The 21,866-nt window shown below is 42.7% G+C and overlaps 3 non-coding genes across 3 annotated transcripts; all 3 read left to right on the top strand.

Moving 5' to 3' along the window:
- Positions 1-1,210: 1,210 nt before the first annotated feature.
- On the top strand, positions 1,211-1,282 carry TRNAA-AGC. The gene has a single exon. It is a non-coding gene; the product is annotated as a tRNA-Ala (tRNA).
- A 12,949-nt stretch (positions 1,283-14,231) lies between these two features.
- TRNAF-GAA lies at positions 14,232-14,304 on the top strand. The gene has a single exon. It is a non-coding gene; the product is annotated as a tRNA-Phe (tRNA).
- A 5,952-nt stretch (positions 14,305-20,256) lies between these two features.
- Positions 20,257-20,328, top strand: TRNAA-UGC. The gene has a single exon. It is a non-coding gene; the product is annotated as a tRNA-Ala (tRNA).
- The last annotated feature ends 1,538 nt before the right edge of the window (positions 20,329-21,866 follow it).

The raw sequence follows: 21,866 nt of genomic DNA, 5'->3' as shown, positions 1-21,866 counted from the left end.
TGCACTTTTGTCCTTTTCAAGAAATCATGTAATTAAAATTTGTATTTCCTTCTTGACTCGAGTTGTATTATAGCATGCTTTAAAATTTTCCGGTGGAAGTGACTTTTATTTTTTATTTTATCAATTCCTAGTTTTATTGCATGATGGTCAGAGAATGATATTTGTGTTATTTCTATACTTTGGAACTTACTGAAGTTTTCTTCTGTGCTCCGTTTTCATGAATGTTTCACAGGTACTACAAAAGAAAGTGGTGCGGAGAGAGAGGTATACCGGACCCAAACTCTCTCACCACACTCTTCCCCGTTCCTTGATTATTTCCGGTAGTGCTCCTGAATCCACATTTTTTATGAAAAAAACCCACTTTATTCTTCTTGTATGCGACCCTCTGCAAACTTTTTTTTTTAAATAAAGTATTCAAGTATGATTGACGTCTCTTTAATCTCAGATGGGCTGATAATACGATTGGATAATTCTATTATTCACCACATGCCCTTATCTTGTCTTTCTGCCCATTTAAGCTACTCTCCCAGTGTTAGCTGAGACCCTCTGGGTTCCTTGGGCTGGGAGGCAGAAGCCCAGAGCTCAGAGGATGAGGTTGGTGAGCCAGACCCCGCGCACGGAGGGCTTGATGAATCGCTCATGCGCGTGTTGATTGTATACCGCTCTCGTATCGTTTTCTGCCAAATCGGGACCGGACCGGGAGCGGATTCTGCCCGAGAGGGGGCGCAATTTGGCGCGTGCTCCTCTTGCTCGCTCCCCAGTCCGCGCCTCGCTGGGCTCAGCACCCCGGCCGCCGGCGCGACGGAGGCTCGGGTCCAAAGCAGTGGCTGCACCGACACGAACCGGTCTGCGTTTGTCCACCTGTCTTCCCTCGCCACCTGCATCTAATATGGTCTCTAAACGCCTCGCTTTGTACTTTGTGGCTTTCTGGCAGCCCTTTAAAGCAGCGGAGAAAGAAAGGAGAGAGTCAAGACACGGGAGAAAATGTTTCATTCCTGGTTCTTCTAGTGGTGCCCGGAAAGTGACTCCGGACTGACGAGGAGAAAAATCCCAAGGCCATCAATAGAGGCCTTCTGTGTAGAATGCGGTTTGCTCAGCTGTCAGCAAAGAGGGACCCAAAACCTTGGCTTGTTACAACCAACTGTTCTGAAACCTGGCAAAATGGTCAGGTTCTGTCTTGAATAGACTCTCGAGAAAGCTGTTTCAGTAAGGGGGTGTAGCTCAGTGGTAGAGCGCGTGCTTAGCATGCACGAGGCCCCGGGTTCAATCCCCGGCACCTCCATTTCCTTTGTTAGTTTGTTTTTTTCCCCATTGCTTTATTTTCCTTGCTTAAACAGAAAGTAACCCTATTTCACAACGGTTTTGCCATTAATATTAGTGCTGTACCATCTCTACTCCTCAGCCTTGACACGACTCAGGGGGGCTGCCTAAGCAAAAGGTGGAAAAGATGGAGCTGGAAGACAAAGACGGCTCCGGATTCCAAAACTTAAATGGCGTCGCCAAACTGACGAGCTCAATAACCTTTGGAGTATTATTATTTAAAAAGTAGGAAATAAAAGATAAATGTAGAAATATTTAATAAAAGAAAAACGTAAGCTCTCAATTTCCTTTATTACTTTTTTTTTTTTGAGATGGAGTCTCGCTCTGTGGCCCCACTGGGCGACACGATCTTGACTCACTGCAAGCTCCACCTCCCGGGTTTACGCCATTCTCCTGGCTCAGCCTCTCGAGTAGCTGGGACTACAGGCGCCCGCCACCACGCCCGGCTAATTTTTTGTATTTTTTAGTAGAGACGGGGTTTCACTGTGTTAGCCAGGATGGTCGCGATCTCCTGACCTCGTGATCCGCCCGCCTCGGCCTCCCAAAGTGCTGGGATTACAAGCGTGAGCCACCGCGCCTGGCCGATTTCCTTTATTTCTTTTCTGGTCCTTGTTTAGCCATGATCCATTGCAGGCTGAGCCCTGAGAAACACAGAGCCTTCCAAACTGGGAAATTGGGAAAGTTATTTTCATCAATGAATGTAGAGGCGTCACACTTCCGCCGAAATAGCTCCATTGGGAAGCATGCTCTGCTGAAGATCTCAAACTTCACGGATTGATTTCCAGTTTTATTCTGTCTTCACTCTTGCCGGATAATTTGACTTCCCTTAGATGACGTTACAGAAGTAATTTTACCTAAGACAGGTGCGCCCTCTATCGTAAGGATATTTTTCAGACTCTTGGTCCACACAAGAGTTGGTGGTACCGGAGAGCTTGTTAAGAAGAGCGAAATCTCAGCTTCACCTCAGATGTACTGAACCAGAAGCAGCAGTTTAACAGGAACCACAAAAGAATCTTTAGCAACATTTAAGAAGCATTATGACGTGCTTTGACGTGGAGTAAAGGTGTATAGTATAAATACACGGCTGTGTTTTTTCCCCCAATTTTATATTCTAATATAGAAAACATAATTGCAAAAAATATATATTCCTATTGCTGAATCATTTTTGTGTTCTATTCGTTGACTCTGTTCCTTCCCTCTCTGGTAATATTGTATTTATTAATATTTTTTGAATCACTATTCATGATTGAATATGATGTGAAGTTTTCATTTTCTTTTTTCTTTTTTTTTTTTTTTGAGACGGAGTCTCACTCTGTCGTCCAGGTTGGAGTGCAGTGGCGCAATCTCGGATCACTGCAAGCTCCGCGTCCCGGGTTCATGCCATTCTCCTGCCTCAGCCTGAGGAGTAGCTGGGACTACAGGAGCCCGCCACCACCCCCGGCTAATGTTTTGTATTTTTTTTTAAGTAGAGACGGGGTTTCACCGTGTTAGCCAGGATGGTCTCGATCTCCTGACCTCGTGATCCGCCCGCCTCCGCCTCCGCCTCCCAGAGTGTTGGGATTACAGGCGTGAGCCACCGCGCCCGGCCAAAACAGCCTAGATAATTTTCCTCACCTCTTCCCAGCACTTTCACGCTCAGACACACACACACACACCAGAGCTTGTAGAGTTTTGTGGGTGACACTTAAATACCCAATTTCAGTGAAACCTGCTATTATGTTTCCTCTTACCTATTCCACTATCCCTATGAGCCAACAGAGAGAAATTCTGCCAAACCATAAGGTGTTCCCAACTTCGAAAGGGGCTCAGTGATATACTTACCAATATATAGGTAAAGTCATAAACACGGAGGATGAGAATGAAGATGAATGAGAAAAGATAACACCTACTGAGAATCTAGCCAGGAAATGAGACTTTCTGTGTCTTTTGTGAAAGTTTCAAGGCCGGCCGGACGCGGTGGCTCACGCTTGTAATCCCAGCACTTTGGGAGGCCGAGGCGGGTGGATCACGAGGTCAGGAGACCGAGACCACGGTGAAACCCCGTCTCTACTAAAAAATACAAAAAATTAGCCGGGCGTTGTGGCGGGCGCCTGTAGTCCCAGCTACTCGGAGAGGCTGAGGCAGGAGAATGGCGTGAACCCGGGAGGCGGAGCTTGCAGTGAGCCGAGATTGCGCCACTGCACTCCAGCCGGGGCGACAGAGCAAGACTCTGTCTCAAAAAAAAAAAAAAAAAAAAAAAAGAAAGTTTCAAGGCCATGGTGATAACCAGTGTGAATTCCAGGGTTGAAAATAATCTAGGAAGAATTTCATTTTTTCACTTTGCACAACTGTCAGTAAATAAGTTCCTGATCTCATATCTCAAAGGACACTTTGAGTTCTCATTGTACTCACACTCTATTGGCGCCTTCTACTCACTCCCACCTCCACGTATTCAGATCAGAACACTGGGCTGAGTTCACTGTGTTTCATCAATGGGCAGGATCCTACGGAAGAATATGGTAGGTTCAACACGTTCCCAAACAAACTCACCTCCTCCTCCTAATATCTTGTCCATTCCTTCAAAGAACAATAAGCCTCTCTATTCTGCTTTTTTTCCTCCTGTTTGTTGAGGCTCTCTTTTATGGATTCCCCACTTTCTGGCTTGCTCTATAAATCCAGTAAGTCTTCGAATCCTGTGTCTAGCTACCTATGAACGTGCCTTCAAAATTTCAATGTTTTTCTCCATCCTTGAATCTGCTATTTATTTCATGTCTTGAACATTATTCTGGACTACTCCATGAACCTCCTCAGTTGCCTTCATGCTGTAATACAATCAAGAACCCCTTGGCAATGATAACAAGTTGCATGTGGATTTTACTCTCACCTGGGGTTTTCTAATCAAAGTTTTGCTCTTACCATTCCTGTGGAGCAAACAGCAATAGCAGAAGTGTTTTATTCAGGAAAAAGCTGGTCAGTTTTCTAATGCAAGTTTCCAGTATTCTGTGTTCCATTTCAAGCTTTATTTGCCAAAATTTTAATATCCCCCACAGCTGGGGGTCTTCTAACTTAAAATGGTCACAAATCCTGCTTCTACACCCAACACTTAGTGCTAAAACAATGAACATAGGAATGGAGACCACAGAATATAATGAGATATTCCTTTATTTTACATTTTATTTAATTTTTTTACATCTTTAGATTGGAGAAATACCTTTTTAGGGTTTTTTGGTTTTTGGTTTTTGAGACAGAGTCTCACTCTGTCCCCCAGGCTGGAGTGCAGTGGCGCCATCTCCGCTCACTGCAGCCTCCACCTGCCAGGTTCAAGAGATTCTCCTGCCTCAACCTCTGAGCAGCTAGGATTACAGGCACGTGCCATCATGCCCGGCTAATTTATGTATTTTTAGTAAAGACAGGGTTTCACCATGTTGGCTCAGGTGGCATCGAACTTCTGACCTTAAATGATCTGCCAGCCTCCACCTTCCAAACTCTGCGATTACAAGCATGAGCTACCGTGCCCGGCCACCTTTTTAATTTTTAAATTATTTTTTATTTCCATATTTTTATTGTTTTCATATACTGCAATAGTAGTTGGAGGACGACACAAATATCTCTTGAGGAGATGTTCAGTGATAGAACGTGTGCCTTACATATAGGAGGCCTCAAGTTCAGCTCCTGAGCACCTCCAACGGTCAGTTTCCGAGTTCTTAATACCACTCCTCAGTACAAAGCACACTCAGGTGTCTTACTCTCTTTCTGTTGCCTGTCACATAAGAAGTAAACAAGTGACCCAAGACGTTAATTTCTGATTTTTTTTTTTTTTTTTTTTTTGTCAGAGACGGAGTCTCACTCAGTCACCCAGGCTGGAGTGCAGTGGCGCGATCTGCTCACTGCAAGCTCCGCCTCCTGGGTTCACGCCATTCTCCTGCCTCAGCCTCCCGAGTAGCTGGGACTACAGGCGCCCGCCACTACGCCCGGCTAATTTTTTTTTTTTTTTTTTTTTGGTATTTTTAGTAGAGACGGGGTTTCACCGTGTTAGCCTGGATGGTCTCGATCTCCTGACCTCGTGATCCGCCCGCCTCCGCACCCCAAAGTGCTGGGATTACAGGCGTGAGCCACTGTGCCCGGCCTCTTTTTTTTTTTTAAGATTTTTTTTTTAATTATTATACTTTAAGTTCTAGGGTACATGTGCACAACATGCAGGTTTGTTACATATGTATACATGTGCCATGTTGGTGTGCTGCACCCATTAACTCCTCATTTACATTAGGTATTTCCCCTAATGCTATCCCTCCCCTATACCCCCCACCCCGCGACAGGCCCCGGTGTGTGATGTTCCCCACCCTGTGTCCAAGTGTTCTCATTGTTCAATTCCCACCTATGAGTGAGAACATGTAGTGTTTGGTTTTCTGTCCTTGCGATAGTTTGTTCAGAATGATGGTTTCCAGCTTCATCCATTTCCCTACAAAGGACATGAACTCATCCTCTTTTACGGCTGCATAGTATTCCATGGTGCATATGTGCCACGTTTTCTTAATTCAGTCTATCATTGATGGACATTTGGGTTGGTTCCAAGTCTTTGCTATTGTGAATAGTGCCACAATAAACATATGTGTGCATGTGTCTTTGTAGCAGCATGATTTATAATCCTTTGGGTATATACCCAGTAATGGGATGGCTGGGTCAAATGGTATTTCTAGTTCTAGATCCTTGAGGAATCGCCACACCGACTTCCACAATGGTTGAACTAGTTTACAGTCCCACCAGCAGTGTAAAAGTGTTCCTATTTCTCCACATCCTCTCCAGCACCTGTTGTTTCCTGACTTTTTAATGATCGCCATTCTAACTGGTGTGAAATGGTATCTCATTGAGGTTTTGATTTGCCTTTCTCCAATGGCCAGTGATGATGAGCATTTTTTCATGTGTCTGTTGGCTGCATAAATGTCTTCTTTTGAGAAGTGTTTGTTCATATCCTTCTCCCACTTTTTGATGGGGTTGTTTGATTTTTTCTTGTAAATTTATTTAAGTTCTTTGTAGATTCTAGATATTAGCCCTTTGTCAGGTGGGTAGACCGCAAAAATTTTCTCCCATTCTGTAGGTTGCCTGTTCACTCTGATGGTGGTTTCTTTTGCTGTGCAGAAGTTCTTTAGTTTAATTAGATCCCATTTGTCTATTTTGGCTTTTGTTGCCATTGCTTTTGGTGTTTTAGTCATGAAGTCCTTGCCCATGCCTATGTCCTGAATGGTATTGCCTAGGTTTTCTTCTAGGGTTTTCACTGTTTTAGGTCTAAAATTGAAGTCTTTAATCCATCTTGAATTAATTTCTGTGTGAGGTGTAAGGAAGGGATCCAGTTTCAGCTTTCTACATATGGCTAGCCAGTTTTCCCAGCACCATTTATTAAATAGGGAATCCTTTCCCCATTTCCTGTTTTTGTCAGGTTTGTCAAAGATCAAATGGTTGTAGATGTGTGGTATTATTTCTGAGGGCTGTATTGTGTTCCATTGGTCTATATCTCTGTTTTGGTACCAGTACCATGCTGTTTTGGTTACTGTAGCCTTGTAGTATAGTTTGAAGTCATGTAGCGTGATGCCTCCAGCTTTGTTCTTTTGGCTTAGGATTGTCTTGGCAATGCAGGTTCTTTTTTGTTCCATATGAACTTCAAAGTAGTTTTCTCCAATTCTGTGAAGAAAGTCATTGGTAGCTTGATGGGGATGGCACTGAGTCTATAAATTACCTTGGACAGTGTGGCCATTTTCACGATATTGATTCTTCCTATCCATGAGAATGGAATGTTCTTCCATTTGTTTGTGTCCTCTTTTATTTTGTTGAGCAGTGGTTTGTAGTTCTCCTTGAAGAGGTCCTTCACATCCATTGTAAGCTGGATTCCTAGGTATTTGATTCTCTTCGTAGCAGTTGTGAATGGGAGTTCACTCATGATTTGGCTCTCTATCTGTTATTGGTGTATAAGAATGCTTGTGATTTTTGCACATTGATTTTTGTATCCTGAGACTTTGCTGAAGTTGCTTATCAGCTTAAGGAGATTTTGGACTGAGACGATGGGGTTTTCTAAATATACAATCATGTCATCTGCAAACAGGGACAATTTGACTTCCTCTTTTCCTAACTGAATACCCTTTATTTCTTTCTCTTGCCTGATTGCCCTGGCCGGAACTTCCAACACTATGTTGAATAGGAGTGGTGAGAGAGGGCACCCCTGTCTTGTGCCAGTTTTCAAAGGGAATGCTTCCAGTTTTTGCCCATTCAATATGATATTGGCTGTGGGTTTGTCATAAATAGCTCTTATTATTTTGAGATATGTCCCATCAATACCTAGTTTATTGAGAGTTTTTAGCATGAAGGGCTGCTGAATTTTGCCAAGATGCTAATTTCAATGTTACATTATTTAGACTTCATTAGCCTCAAAACCATTCAAGGCAGTTGGCAGAGTAGAATAAGCTTGTCGTTGATTAGTTTCCTATGGCTGCTGTAACAAATTATCTCAAATTAGGTGGCTTATAACAACAGAAATTTATTCTTTCACACTTCTGGTGGCCAAAAGTCTGATATGAGTGCAGTAATGTGCTACATCTTGACATTTTAGTAAACCACAGACCACATATCCTACCGTGGCCTTATAAGATTATAAAGGAGTTGGCTAGGCACATTGGCTCACGCCTGTAATCCCAACACTTTGGGAGGCCAAGGCGGGCAGATCACCTGAGGTTAAGGGTTTGAGACCAGCCTGACCAACATGGTGAAACCCCCGTCTCTGCTAAAAATACAAAATTAGTCGTGCATGGTGGCACACACCTGTAATCTCAGCTACTTGGGAGGCTGAGGCAGGAGAATTGCTTGAACCCAGGAGGCAGAGTTTGCAGTGAGCCGAGATCCTACCATCACACTCCAGCCTGGGCAACAAGAGCAAAACTCTGTCTCAAAACAAAACAAAACAAACCACCTGCTAAATTCTAATATAAATTGGGGAATTTGTATCTTTTTCTCAGCCTAGCAACATTTAAAATGGAATGGGAATCATTTGAGAAACACATACCGTCCGAATCTTGACATTATTTCAGAACACCTTCTTGCCTCTTCCTCACCTCAACAACTAAACAATCAGCAACAGTGGAATATATATGTGTGTGTGTGTATGTGCGTATGTGTGTGTGTATATATATGTATATATACATATGACAAAAATTATTTCTCTAAACTATTTGATAATGATTTTCAGACATTATATCTTTTTATTCCTAAATACTTCAATGTGTATTTCTTAAGAACAAGGTCAATTTCTTACCAGAGCACAATTATCAAATTTAGTGAACTTAACATTGATAAAACAGTATTATCTAATATACAGTCTATAAAAATTTTAATTGTGTCAATAAAATCTTTTATAGAAATGTCTCTCCCAAACTAGGTGCCATTTCAGAATCACATATGAATCTAGTTGTCTTGACGTTTCAGTCTCCTTCACCTTGGAACATATTCTTAATCTTCTTGTCTTTCATGAATATGTTTTTGAAGAGCATATGCCAGTGGTTTTGTGGAATGTTTCTTAATTTATGTAGTCATGATTACATTCAGGTTATGGAAATGTCACAGAAATCATGTTACCCTCTATCACACCAAGAGGCATGTGATGTCAGTTTTTCTCACTATTTTTTACTTTTATTTTATTATTATTATTATTTTTGAGACGGAATTTCGCTCTTCTTGCCCAGGCTAGCGTGCAATGGTGCGATCTCAGCTCACCACAATTTTGTATTTTTAGTAGAGACGGGTTTTCTCCATGTTGGTCAGGCTGGTCTTGAACTCCCAACCTCAGGTGATTCCCCCTGCCTCGGCCTCCCAAAGTGCTGGAATTACAGGCGTGAGCCACCATGCCCGGCCCAAATGAGGATTTTCTAATTTTATCCTTACTTCCACATTCATCACTTGGCATACAAGTGTAAGGAAAATCTTCCCATCTTCCATATTTATTTGTTTAAGTTCCCAAGATTGATAATCACTTATTGTCATCATTAATGCTCAAAATGTGTCAGATTTGGCCATTGAGATCCCTTTCAAGCTGGCTTCTGTGTCCTTTTAAATCATACCCATCACTCCTGAGCACCTACATTCTGGCACAGCAAGATATCTTAGGTTCATCTTGTAGTTTCCCTGGCACAGTCCTGGAGTCAGTGTAGTTGACACCAGTAGCTACTTTCTATTAGTATTGCTGGTTCCTTTTAGTAGGGAATGGTATTTGAAAATCAATATATAGAATTATCTTTGCTCATTGCATCTGAGGTATCATTTCTTCTAGGCCCAGTTAGCAGAGAGATCTGTGGAGAAATTTTACAATTAAGTGTATAATTTCATACTGATGCCTCTAATTCCCATCATCACCCATAGGACTATTCTTTACCTTCCTCCTTTCCCACAGTGAGAGCCTGGTTCCAGCAACATACAGGCTCACACATGCTCATTTTCCCAATCCTAAAATTCACACAAAATATCAGAATTGCTATTGCCTTAGCATTACAGAAAATATTCCTGATACATAGAGTGTAATATATGCTTGCTGTTCTTTTTCTTTTTACAATGAGAACAGTGTGTAAACCATTTTCTTAGGTCAATTCTTTCCTGAATTTTCAATGTGGTTATGTTATACTTTTGAAATGCTCTATTTGGAAATAGATTTGCTGATCCCAAATCAGGAACAGTGCTTTTCTTTTTACTGTTAAGGTACCTTTACATGGTATAACTGTGCCTAAGAGAGGGGGCACTTATAAACAGTGGAATTGGATGCACATGGTAATTGTCTTTATGACATAGAGCACATACTCAGATAATGGTGGTCACCAGTTTTCCAAATACACAGGAGGTATGAGGGATATAACTCAGTGGTAGAGCATGTACTTATCATGCACGAGGTCTTGGGCTGATTCCCCAGTACCTCCAGAGGTCCATTTTCTATCAGGTGGCACTGTAAGAAGAGCTCCATGGCCTTCCCCCCAAGCTGTCCAAAATGTCCTGCCTTGTCAAGATATTTGGGTTGATCTCTACAACTCTCTCTCATACAGAGAGGTAATTCGTGTTCATTCACTTAAGGTTATTTGCTGCTTACGATTATCCACCTATTCTTTCTAAGCAGTCCCAGCAGTCACTAAGATGAACCACGCACTATGGAAGCAAGTACTATTCCTGGCCATCCAGCCTATTTCTAGTTGTAAATGAAATAATCAGAAACCATAGAACCATGTGGCCCAAGTCCTTTTGTGTGTGTGGTGTTTGTTTTTTTGAGACAGAGTTTCGTTCTTGTTGCCCAGGCTGGAGTGCAATAGCACAATCTTGGCTCACCACAACCTCTGCCTCCTGGATTCAAGTGATTCTCCTGCCTCAGCCTCCCGAGTAGCTGGGATTACAAGCATGCACCACCATGCTCAGCTAATTTTGTATTTTTAGTAGAGACGGGGGTTTCTCCCTGTTGGTCAGGCTAGTCTCGAACTCCCGACCTCACCGACCTCAGGTGATCTGCCCACCTCAGCCTCCCAAAGTGCTGTGATTACAGGCATGTGCTACCACGCCTGGCCTTGTGTTTCTTCTTCTCACCCAGGTTGCAGAAGCCCTACAAGCTTTCACTAAAAGATTTCACTGCCAGTGGCTGAGGACCTGATGTGCTGGTGGTCACTTTTTCCATTGGAAACCCACAAACTCTAAAACTTAATGTAAACTATTTAACTACAAGCATACAATAAATGGCAAACATAATGACAAATGAGAAAAAGATCACAGTCACTTCAGCTGACATTTGGTAGGGGGAACATCTCTAGGTCCTCTAAGGAAGTTTCCGCCCTGAGATGCAAGCACTCTGAACTCCAGGGACCAAGATCAGTATAGGGTAAAGCTCATTTCTTTGTTTTCCATAAATAAAAATAATAAATGAACTTTTATTCTCCCAATCCCAATGGATCCTTTTCTACATGATGTACTTATTCTCCAGGAATAACCTCTTTCTAAGCTACTGAACAACCCACACCTCCAGATTAGAGCTCTTTGCACAGTTTCTGATGCTGGTATCACAGGGCTAAGCAGAATCCACGCGGGGATACTCTGCAAGCATCTCAATACTATCTCGTTAAAAGGAATTCTCCTTCTATTTTCAGCTCTATTTCATTTAAACAAAAGATAAAAAATTAAGTTACTGAACACCCAGAAGGCAGAAAAGCGACCTCTCTCCGCATCTGCAGAAGCCAAGCGAGCGAGTGGGGCTTCCGTATGCGTCCTTTCTTTTACTCACTTTCTAAACGCTGTAACGGTCCACCACCTATCAGGTGGTCACAAGCCATCGCTAAAGTCAATTTTGAGGTCAACCCACTCGACTTGTGAGGGATTCACCTGTATTACCTCTGCACCTATGATAGGACTAAGACGGTGGCTGCACATGTAGTTAACACCGATTGTACCGCGACTTCGCCTTTCCGCAGCCGCTGTGCCAATCTGCAGAGCCCTTTTGAGCCAAGAGCTGGACGTGAGGAGTAAAGAAGCTCATTGCAAACACCAGGAGGAGTTTCTTCAGGGTGAAGCTGACTTTCAATCGGCTTCATTCTAAAGGAAATATGTGGAGCAAACAAACAAGAACTTTCTTTCTCATCTTTTGCATTTCAAGCACAGCCTAATAAAATTAGACGTTTCCACTGTCGTGCTCAGTCTCGAAGCTGTCGACAGATTCCGCTTCTAACTCAACACAGGCACGCAGGAAATCCCTTCAGCTGCCTCAGAAGCTACATTATCATTGGTTCCCAGACCCGCAAACAAAATCGCAACATCACGTGCTCCCCCCACAGAGCCCAGCTTATCTATCGAGCGACGGAAAGAGCGGCGAGGCGCTCTCGAAGCCGTGGCAGTCTGAACGAACCGAACCAGGTCTCCTTCCTGGTCGAGCCTACCTCCCTGGGGACAAAAAGAAACCTCTCTTCCCTCATATCCAGACGAAGCGACGGAGAGATGCGTGCTTAGACTCACTCTACCATCCCGTCCATCCAAGTCCTAATAATCTTGAGGATGCTTTTCCTTGCCCTCTACCCCTCTCCCTTTTTGTGTTTCTCCACTTCACCGCACCGCGCCTCTTCCCTCTCTCCGCCAGCTGGCGCTCGGCTCCTCTCCACCTTCCCTCCCGTTTACTTCTGAATGAACTTTTCACAATAGTGCAGTGCACTCCTAGAACCATTTACATACATTTTAAGCACTGTGCTGAGATTTACATGTAGCCACTGTTTTAATTTCCACATCACTTTCCTTTTTTTTTTCCCTTCTCTGTATGCTCAACTTCAAACGTTTTCTGCAACATAGGCTGAGGCTGAGCCCATCTGGGGAGAGACGTCAGAAGGCGGGGATAAACCTAGAGGAATGTTGTTTCCTGTCTGGGGAGGCTTGGGCCTTACAAGAGGTAGAGAAAAAAAAGCCTGTAAGAGAATCTAAATTTTTTTGAGGAAATTATTCAAAAAATATTCTAATTGACCCTCCCAACAAATTTTGGCTAAAAACAGAAAGCCTGGACTCTCTCGGAATAGGAGACCGAGTTTGAAAACTGTCCAGACATAGGGACGGTTTTATTAAAATTCAATTTGCAAGTCGTTGTTGGCTGTAGCTATTTCCTCATTCCAGAGAGGATTGTTTCTGAAATTCGGTAAACTCTGAAATTGTTTCTAAGTTATTTAACGAGAGGAGTCCAATGTTTTCACACTTTTGAAGTGATATAAGAATTTCTAGGCTGAGGTGGGAGAACTGATTGAGCTGGGAGGCGAAAGTTGCAACGAGAGGAGATTGCCACTGCACTCCAGCCTGGCAGAGTGGGACCCTGTCTCTCTCTCTCTCTCTCTCTCGCTGGAATCTTCTCTCTCTCTCTCTCTCTCTCTATATATATATATATATATATATATGTGTGTGTGTGTGTGTTTTTTATGTTATATATATTTATGTCACCATAATATATTTGTATTTTTAATTTATATATTTTATATTTCATATTTATATGTGTATATATATATATTGCGTGGTCACACTAAAATAAACATATGCTTGCCATTTCCACCCCTGGGTCTCTATACCACCTAAGGTGGATGTGTTAGCTAGACTGGTAAAAGGAAGGAAACAGAGAAAAAGAATTGGCTCGCTCAGGATTTCTTCAGTCGGAAGCTATAAACCTACTACCAGGTTAACGTGTTCAATAATCTTCTGCTCCTTTTTGCTGTGTCATTGAAGAGCAAGACAGAAAACAAAACAAAAAAGAGCCAAAAGAAGAGAAAAGGAAAAGTCTAGATAATTTCATTTTAGTTTTAGATAATTTCCTTTAGTTTTCCGAGTGGTGTTTCCATGGTGAACAAGCATGGGAGCATCTTCCTGATTTGACCTATTCCTCGCCTTGTCTTTTTTTCTTTTTTCTTTTTTTAGAGACAGAGTCTCGCTGTTGCCCAGGCTGGAGTGCAGTTGCGCGATCTCGGCTCACTGCAGCTTCGAACTCCCTGGTTCAAGCGATTTTCCTGCCTCAGCCTCTGAAGTAGCTGGGACTACAGGCGTGCGCCACCACTCCTGGCTAATTTTTATATTTCTTGTAGAGAAGGAGTTTCACCATGTTGGCCAGGCTGATCTTGAACTCCTGACCTCAAGTGATCCACCCTCTACGGCCTCGCAAAATGCTGAGATTACAGGCGTGAGCCACCGTGCCCGGCCGTCTCCCCTTTTCTTTCCCGTCTTTTGCTGGGGAAAATTGGATCCTATTTTCACACATAAATTGCAGCAGAACTTATATTTTTGGATTAGGGGGGAGGTGAGTGAATGACGGGTGATATTGAAGACAACAGAATTAGGCATTGGAAGATACACTGACCTTACAAATGGCAGTTTTTATATTTTGAAGAAATGACTAACAGAATACATCTAGAGCAGCTGAAATAGCTCAGTTGGGAGAGCGTTAGACTGAAATTTTAAAAGTCCTTGGTTCAATCCCGGGTTTCAGCAGATGCCTTTTGGTTGTTGCATAATTGTCTTTCCTTTATACAACACTTGCACACCAACCCCAGAGGTCTATATAGAACTCCAATTTTTTTGGCTTTTAAAAAATTCCATAAAGGTAATGTATATATATATGTATGTATATTTGTATCACTCTCTCCACTGAAGTCTTCCATGAAGTGTTAACTGACGGTATGTAAATTATTTAAAATCTTAAATCTAGAAAGTTACTAATTTTAAAACCTAAGAAATTCCAATATGCTATAGACTGTGTCAATTACAATTCATTTCTGATTTGATGTTATTTATGTGTGTTGGGCAGGGGTGTTTTAAATCACAAGAAATATGAAGAAACCTGTAGAAGAAGAACTATTATATTGTATGAGTGTATATATGTGGTGGTGGTATATTCAAGAAACATTTTGCAATTAGAAAAACCTCGGTTTGGCCGGGCGCGGTGGCTCACGCCTGTAATCCCCGCATTTTGGGAGGCCGAGGCAGGCGGATCACGAGGTCAAGAGATCGAGACCACGGTGAAACCCCGTCTCTACTAAAAATACAAAAAAATTAGCTGGGCGCGGTGGCGAGCGCCTGTAGTCTCAGCTACTCAGGAGGCTGAGGCAGGAGAATGGCGTGAACCCGGGAGGCTGAGCTTGCAGTGAGCTGAGATCGCGCCACTGCAATCCAGCCTGGGTGGCGGAGGGAGACTCTGTCTCAAAAAAAAAAAAAAAAAAAAAAAAAGAAAAGAAACACCTCGGTTTGTATCTTGAGTCAACTCCATAGCTCTGCAGTTAAACTGCTGGAAAAATAACTTTTTTTTTTTTTGATACGGAGTCTCGCTCTGTCGCCCAGGCTGGAGTGCAGTGGCACGATCTTGGCTCACTGCAAGCTCTGCCTCCCAGGTCCACGCCATTCTTCTGCTTCAGCCTCCAGAGTAGCTGGGACTACAGGCACCCGCCACCACGCCTGGCTAATTTTTTGTATTTTTAGTAGAGACGGGGTTTCACCATGTTAACCAGGATGGTCTCGATCTCCTGACCTCGTGATCCACCCACCTCGGCCTCCCAAAGTGCTGGGATTACAGCGGGAACCACCGCACCCGGCCCTGTTTTGTTTTTTTGAGGCTGGGTCTCACTCTGTCACCCATGCTGGAGTGCAATGGTATGATCACAGCTCACTGCAGCCTCAGCCTCCCTGGACTCAAGCGATCCTCCCATGTCAGCCTCCTGAGTAGCTGAGACTACAGAAATGCAACAACAAGCCTGGCTTTCTCTTTCTCTCTCTCTCTTTTGTACTTTTTTTTGTAGAAACTGGGTTTCACCATGTTCCCCCAGCTGTTCTTGAAATCCTAGGCTCAAGCAACCTGCCCGCTTCTGCCTCCCAAAGTGCTGGGATTACAGGTGGGAACTACGGCACCAGGCCTAATTACAGGAATATTTTAAGTTTCTTACTGACAGGACATTTCTTTAGCCTGGAGCCCTTGTCTAGAATTTCCAAATCTTAAGTTATTTCTTTACTGGTATCCAGGAAAGAACAAAAATAAGTATTTCTTTCTTTTTTTTTTCTTTTTTTTGAGATGGAGTCTTGCTATGTTAGCCAGGCTACAGTGCAGTGGAATGATCTCAGCTCACTGCAACGTCTGCCTCCCCAGCACAAGCAACTCTCCTGCCTCAGCCTCCCAAGCAGCTGGGATTACAGGCGTCCACCACCATGCCAGACTAATTTTTGTATTTTTAGTAGAGACGAGATTTCACCATTTTGGCCAGGCTGGTCTCCAACTCCTGACCTCGTGTTTCGCCTACCTCGGCCTCCCAAAGTGCTGGGATTATAGGTGTGAGCCACTGCGTCCGGTCAAAAATAAGGATTTCTAAGTTAATTATTCTGTCAAGACTCAGGTGCATGTGCTCCATTTTCCTTTTTTCACTTCAACTCCTCTCTTGAAATTCTGTGTTGGGATAATGGGCATTTTTTATCCTGGTTTATTTTTTTTTTGTCATTTTGAATATATTTTCTTCTTTCAAATTGGTGTTTCATTTTCAGTATTATTTTCACCTAACTCCTGCATACTGTGTGAGGAGACAATAATCTACAGTACTTCAACATCAGAACTGCATCCAACTGTGAAAGGAAAATTGGTACCAAATGAGAAGCAACCTCAGGGTGGGGACATTGACTGTACAGGAACTAGGAATCAGATACTTTATCCTTTAAGTCACTGAGGCTTTCTCAACTCAGAAGCTTGTGTTTTTATTTCATTAAGAAATATTTGATAGGCTGTGCATGGTGGCTCACGCCTGTAATCTCAGCACTTTGGGAGGCTGAGGCGGGTAGATCACCTGAGATCAGAAGTTTAAGACCAGCCTGGCCAGCATGGTGATACCCTGTCGCTACTAAAAATACAAAATAATAATAATAATAATAAATTAGCCGGGAGTGGTGGTGGATGCCTGTAAACCCAGCTACTAGGGAGGCTGAGGCAGGAAAATCCCTTGAACCCGGGAAGCAGAGGTTGCAGTGAGCTGAGATCGCACCATTGCACTCCACCCTAGGCAATAAGAGCAAGACTCTGTCTAAAAAAAAAAAAAACGCAGCATTGAATGTTTTCTTGCCTAGCACAGTAATGCTAGCACAGTAATGATTTCTTTACATTTTGCTGAAATGAAAGGCCTAGGGGTAATTCTAAGCATGATTTGTCTCTTATTCAAAACCTTAAAAATGAGGCTAATAATGATTATGTAAACTGGGATGTTGTAAAGGTCTAAGGAGATCATGCATAGAAATGCATTTAGTCAAGTCCACTCGTGGCATGAAACCTAATTACTAGCAGACCATGCTCCATGTCCTTTGGCTCTGGGATTCTCCCAGAACAGCATCTAAATAGATAACATCGTCTCTAGACAATGCTGTCCAATCAAAAGATAACACAAGTCTTCTACTTTACCTTCTGGGATAAAAAGAATTTTTTAAAAAGATAATACAAATCTTAAACAAGAGCCACTTCCGTAGTTTTAAATTTTCTAGTAGTCACATTTAAAAAATAAACAGACAATGTTTATTTTATATCATTTTTTTGATAATTTCCACTTTTAGCCAGGCACCGTGGGTGATGCCTGTAATCCCGGCGCTTTGGGAGGCCGAGGTGGGTGAATCACCTGAGGTCAGGGGTTCGAGACCAGCCTGACCAATATGGTGAAACCTTGTCTCTACTAAAAATACAAAAATTAGCTGGGTGTTGTGGTGCCCGCCTGTAATTTCAGCTACTTGGGAGTCTGAGATAGGAGAATCACTTGAAACCTGGAGGAGGAGTTTGTAGTGAGCCCAGACAGCACCACTGCACTCTAGCCTGAGAGACAGAGTCTCTGTCTCAAAATAATAATACTAGTAATAATAATAATTTGAACTTTTATTTTAGATTCAGGGGTACATGTCCAGGTTTGTTACATGAGTATATTGCATGATGCTGGGGTTGGGGTGGGATTAATCCCATCACCCGGGTAGTGAGCATAGTATCCAACAGCTAGCTTTTCAAGCCTTTCCCCTTCTCGCCTCCCCCTCTAGTAGTGCCCAGTGTCTATTGTTTCCATCTTTTATGTCCAGTTTTACTAATATATGTAAATCACCTTGCATGTCCAAAATACTGTTTTAACAAGTAATCAATCTTAAAATTATCAGTGAGATATTTTATATTTAAAAAATGATATTACATCTGGCCAGGTGTGGCGGCTCATGCCTGTAATCCCAGCACTTTGGGAGGCTGAGAAGGGCAGATGACAAGGTCAGGAGTTTGAGACCAGCCTGGCCAGCATGGTGAAACCTCATCTCTACTAAAAATGCAAAAAAAAAAAAAAAAAAAAAAAAATTTGCCGGGCATGGTGGCACGTGCCTGTAGTCCCAGCTACTCAGGAGGCTGAGGCAGGAAAATGGCTTGAACCCAGCAGGCAGAGGTTGCAGTGAGCCAAGATTGCACCACTGCACTCCAGCCTAGGTGACAGAGAGAGACTCCATGAAAACAAAATTATGTCTTTGAAATCTAGTACATATTTCTCACTTTCAACACATCTGAACTTAGACTAAGCAATTTGCACTACTCAATACCCAATGTGGCTAATGGTAACCATGTTGGACAGTGCAGATTTAAAGATATACTTTACATATTTTTAGGTTTTTGAAATTGAGTATGTATGACAGGGTGTTCTGTCTTCAAAATTAAATGTTTAATTTCTCAGAAGAATGCTGTGTTAAATGAGCTCATCCTACAGATTTCACACAAAAAACATGTTTCAATCGTGTTGTTGGTAGATAGTCTGAAGATAGCTACAGATATTTAATTATTTAAAATTCTCCCATTTTTATGAGGCAATCTTCTTATTATGAATTCCCAAGAATCCAATAGACAGCCAAGTTTCTCCGGGTGTAACACAACATAAAGATGAAGGAGACTTTCTGCAAACCGTCCTAATATAGCTTTTACAGCATCAATGATCCTAGATAATCCTTCCCATCATTTACATGCACACACACAGACACATTCAGGCAGGCAAACACACATGAATACACATCAATTTTGTGTATAGCAATTCTCTAGTTTCTCCTTCAGTGAAATCTATCACTCAGTGTTTCCTATTTTTATTCTAGAAATCCCATCAGCCAACTGAAAAGCCAAGTCTGCCATACAACTTGCAATCTGCCAATTTTGAAAGGCATCAATGTTATTTTATTAACATTGGCGAAGTCTCTCATATGGGCAAACCAGAATGAGAAAGAGTTAATAGTCACCAGAAATTTGGTGCTGAGAAATGGGTTTTCTTCTCATCTTCTTACATAGTTCAAAGGACACATGATAAGTACCAAGATTCAAGACCTTTTAGGAACAAACTTGTTTGTTGACTACAAATATCACGAATAGGTTTGTAATTTCCATATCTCAAAGTACACTTTTTAGTCTTTATCCATCCTCCATGTAATGTGTCTACTACTACTAATGCTTACAAATCCCAGGCTGGAGATGGAGTTAATTGCCTGAGTTCTCTGTGTAACATCCTCACAAGCGTGCCCCACAGATACTTTAAATTTAGTATGAGCCAAACTAACTCGTCTTCTCAATCTTCCAATCTATCTCTCATTCCTAAAAGAGCTGTTAAAACCTCTCCCCTTTTCTGCACCTGCTTGTGTTTGTTTTTCTAAACCATTCTTCAACCCTGTTTGTATTTATTTTCGGTCTTATTCTCATAATTAAACCCTTCTCTCCATCCCCATAGCTGTTTTTCATTCACGCCTTATGAATCCCTTCCCATCCCCTCCCCCCCTCCTCTTCTCTTCTCTTCTCTTCGCTTCTCTTCGCTTCTCTTCGCTTCTCTCTCTGTTTTCCAGGCTGGAGGGCAGTGGCGCAATCATAGCTCCCTACAACCACCAACTCCCGAGCTCAAGCGATCCTCCCGCCTCAGCCTCTGGAGTAGCTGTGAGTACAGGCGTAAGACACCACGCCAGCTAGGGACCCTTAGGAAAAAATGCTAAGTGCATCACTGACAGGTTGTGGCTTTCCTCCATCAAATCTTACCTTTAATATTCCGATTGAGCAAACAACAATTATGAAGCGTTTTAGACAGGAAAAGGCTGAATTTCAATGGCTTTGTGTCGTATCTGGAAGAAATCAAAAGAAACGAAAACCAGAACTTGATTCTTGCCAAGCATAACAGAAGGAGACCCTAAGAAATCATTGAAGCCACAATGGAAACTTCTTGTGGTTATTATCTGACACTTTTCTAATCTTTTGTTTTTCGTTTCAAGTCCTACACAGTATTCTAAAGAATCTGTATCCCCCATTAGTACCAAGTATCTCCTGCTCAGAACAGCTCTCCACACTCCATAATACTGACCACTACTGCCAGCATGCTCAGGGAGAGTCTCAGGAAATGAAGGTTACCTCCTGAAAATTATTACAAAGAGACCTTTTAGTAAGGGGGTGTAGCTCAGTGGTAGAGCGCATGCTTTGCATGTATGAGGCCTCGGGTTCGATCCCCGACACCTCCAACTGATGGTTTTGCTCTGGCAGTTCTCAAGCAACAGACTTCTGCCTTCTCACATTTTTCTATCCTATTTCTGCACATATAGACAGTAAAAATGTAGCCCAATGCGCAGCCTTGAACTATCTCCACTGGCTATGCTGTGAGCCTCGACATCACCTAAGGCGATTGCGACAGCAGGAGGAAGACAAACAAGAAATGCCGGGGGGCGGGGTGGGGGGGAAGAAGAACGGGATGGCAACAGGGTCTCTTGAACCCAAACAAAAGCGTGCACTTTCACAGGCGGCTCGCGTTCGCTCCCATTTTGTACTATGATTAAAGAGACGCGAAGACAAAGGAGAAGAAGGGAGAAAAGTGCCCTGAAGGCATCTATTTTTTTTTAAGTTATTTTTGTTTTCTGGTCCAAAGAACAGACCGAAAACTTCTGTCCACTGATTTTTCCAGCAGTCTCTCCCTGTCTACCTGCGCAGACAGCACAGCCACCAGTGTGAGATAAGGACTGCTGTGGCTCTCCAGTCGCTTGAGATGGGAGTGGCAGGACGCTCGACAACCGAACGAAGACTATTGGGGAATTAGAGGCCTTCAACGTTCAAGAAGCAGAAACCAATTCGAATCAATATTCCCTACTGATATTCCATAAGACTGATTTCTATTCCTGTATTTCCTCAGTCACTCCATTTTCCTCTTTACAATAAAATATTGCCTGGGAACTTCTGGTAACAGCAAACGGAGGCCCCATATGAAAAACTAAGAAAAGGTTTTCTGTCACAGTGGAAAATACATGCAGACTAAAAGGTGTGTTGGGCACTTCCTGCCTTGGGAAAAACCAAACAAACGTTTCATGTTCTTTCTCGATCCATCTAATTACATCTGCTTTTTTTGGAGAGGGAACTCCCAAGAAATCCTATGCACTCTTGATACCTTTTAGGGTTTCCAGTGGTGTATGGTTTCAAAACTGCTGTTCTCTCTGTACATATATCCTGTTGAATTAAAGTGTCTTTGAGAGGCAAGAGATTATGTTGTTTGTTCCTAGTCCACCAGCCTATCAGGCTGGCATGATAGATACACTCTATGAGGCTGACATGACCTTACTTGATTCTTTTGTCCAGTGAAAATATCTATAACCAGCATCCAGGAGGGATAGTGTCTGGTGAAACCTGCTTAGCTGAGGACTGGCTGTGTGTGTGCCTCCAGACCAATCATGTTTGTTTTGAGATACATTTTTTGGAGGAATACACACATGCCATGTATTTTCTTTTTGTTTCCTACTTTTTCTTCTTTAATTTCATGGTATCCATTGGTTCTCTCCAGGCAAACGGTGGGCATGTTAACCACTGTGGACACTGCACAGGACAGCAAGGGGTGGGGGATTAGGGTGCTGCAAGCAGAATAATAAATTTCAGGCCCAACCTTAGGTCTATTGAATCAGAACTGCTGAGTATGGATGGGGCTCAGCCTCCTGTGTTTGAATAAGCCCTCAAGTGACTCTGATGCTAAAGTCTGCGAAGCACTGCTTTAGAAGTTTCAGGAGGTCCCAGGGTCAGG

This window comes from Nomascus leucogenys, chromosome 22a, assembly GCF_006542625.1.
Source record: "Nomascus leucogenys isolate Asia chromosome 22a, Asia_NLE_v1, whole genome shotgun sequence".
NCBI classification, from domain to species: Eukaryota; Metazoa; Chordata; class Mammalia; order Primates; family Hylobatidae; genus Nomascus; species Nomascus leucogenys.
Note: the sequence above shows the minus strand (reverse complement) of the source record. Positions and strands in the feature narration are given on the sequence as shown.